The sequence below is a fragment of the Etheostoma spectabile genome, unplaced genomic scaffold, assembly GCF_008692095.1.
Source record: "Etheostoma spectabile isolate EspeVRDwgs_2016 unplaced genomic scaffold, UIUC_Espe_1.0 scaffold280, whole genome shotgun sequence".
Taxonomy (NCBI): domain Eukaryota; kingdom Metazoa; phylum Chordata; class Actinopteri; order Perciformes; family Percidae; genus Etheostoma; species Etheostoma spectabile.
The window spans coordinates 802,815-805,422 of NW_022605578.1; positions in this window are offsets into that span (position 1 = coordinate 802,815).

Sequence of the window (2,608 nt, forward strand, 5' to 3'; positions counted from 1 at the left end):
AGAGTTTGTATACACATTATGCAAAAATACAGTTTGGTGTATCAAAAGTCCTGAGTATTAAATATTGCACAGAGTGTTTATGGCTTTTGGGAAGAAAACATCTGGAACTGTATGTAAAAACATGAACCTGTACAGTATGTACAAAAAAACTCAACTTAGATCATGAAATGGCCACAAACTAGCTGTCAAACTAGCACAAACAGTAGAGAAACATACATTAACATTAACAGTGATTAAAGAAATGCATTCAAGGTTACAGCCTTGATAATTATTCATCAAAGGTAACAGTAAGGTAACGAAGCAGCGATATACCACATTACATACCCTCATCAATGCAAAAGCACCCATTGTGCCTTTAATTACCACTGGTCAATAAAATAGCTGACGCCCAATGAAATACAAATACAAAACAAAATTAAGAACTACATTCTTAACTCTGTTCCACCTAAGCAGAGGGGCATGCTGTCTTTATATAGCACATCTGCTAAACCACAATCCTTGGCACCAACCTAAGAAGGTGAATGTGGCCTTTGACAAGAGTCATTGACAGGAACAGTCATCGTGAGGCAAATAACTATAGTAACGTTTTGGCCATGTAGCCTCAGTGTGTCACTGCTCATGTTGGTATGGCAATTGATACTATTTTTTGGGCGGTTTCTAATTCAATACTTAGAATAGTACTTGTTTTACTTGTTTTAGTTTTTCAGTCCAACACCAGGGGAGCGAGGGGGTGGCTTCTGGGGCTCCAGCCCCAAATATTTTCTCTAAAGCCCAGGATCTTTTTGAGTATTTTTAATAACATTACATTTTTCATTTTCCCGCAGTGTCGCTGACTGAACTGGCAAATCAATGGAGCAAAGGTTCTATTACTGGGGAAATATCACCATTCATTCTGCAAACTAAAACTAGAAACAAAAAATAGGTTTCAAGATTAAAAATGCTGTATAAGCCAAATTGCTATCATGCTTAAACATACATATACAAAAAAATAGAAACATCAGACAATTTTTGCCTCTTTTTAGAGGTCTGGAATGAAAATGTGTCATCCTTAGGTTTTGTTGTGTTCTCGTTTCAGAATGATGACGACTATTATAGAATAAAGACACAAAATATGATGTAGGCTAATTGAAGACATTATTTACTTAAGATCTGCAGATGAATATTATCATGTGAGCATGTTAGCATGCTGACGTTAGCGTTTACCTAGTGATGGTCAAATGAAGCTTCATGAACCCTTTTCTTTATTTTCTGAGCCCACTACTTCTTGAACAGAGAGCACCATCTAGTGGGCTCAGAAAATAAAGAAAATTCTTCATGAAGCTTCATTAGGCTTCATTTGGCCATCACTACATTTACCAAAACACACCACTGTGCCAAATACAGCCTAAAACTATGTCCAACCTAACAGGGCAACCGAGCATGGCTGTGGACTCTTCAACTCGTTATAGTGCAGTCTAAACTTTCAGTCAAGATATTAAATTATGTTTAATATGACCTGCATCTACAGTATATTGTATCACAGCTAAATCAAATTGTATCCAATAAGCTTTGAATTGCAGCGGATCTTATCATATTTTACGTTTCTGTTATTTATAATTAAAAAGATACACACTAGTAACCCCATACGTTTGAGATCAGTGTTTGGTTCTCCATGTTTGAAATTCAATGGACCATTACCACTAACAAAATGCAATTGTACCACCAAAATAACTATTATTCATGTCGGTAAATGTAATCAGATTATTGGAATACCACTAAATGTCAGCAGTTACTCTCTGCGTCTCTGCGCCGGGCAAACCAAACAACATAATTAAAAGAGTCTGAAAGCAGGTTGGACAGCGAGGGCTGTGTGAGTATTTCAGGTATTCATCGTCTCATTATTCTATCAAGCAACTTTTTGATAGCGTGACCTTTTCAGTGCATTAAAAAATGGGATAACGCCCCGGGCTAGACTTGAGAGATGTAGTGTGTGTGTGTGTGTTTTGTGTGTGTGTATTGGGTGGCGGGGTTTGGACAGGACTTGTTTTTGTACATTCATATCCCTTGGTCACTACTTTGGCTGAGTCATTGTCAGCCCAGGTTATTCTTATTTTGTTTAAACCTGCGTTGATGTTTTGTCCTTGTGCGTCACAGGGGAGCTATTCATTATGTGTCGAGCTGATGGCTCGGAAAGTTTGCTCCAAAAACGGAGCTGCAATGTTTTATCACTACTACGCCATCCTGGTGCAAAGGGGACTTCTGTTAACTTTCTTTTCTCCTTTCTTTTCCTCCCATCTGTATTATCACTTAACACTTTACACTGTTTAATTAGTAATGTCACAGAAAGATTAATATAAAACATCTCTAGTTGTAGGCATTAGCGTCACTACAGAGACAATTTCTGATTGTAGGCGGTGCACCTCTAGCCTGGGAAAACCCGGACGCACTTCCATCAAATTTGAGATTTGCTCTGCAAGTCAGTCTGGCCAAGAGCCCACTCAAGCCCATTTCTAATTTTTACAAATTGAGGCACCAATCAGAACCGGTGAGGCGTTTACAGTCAACATGACGGCCACCGAAGCGCAACAACCCGTTGATGGCGCTGTCGCTGCTACGTCACCCGGATCGT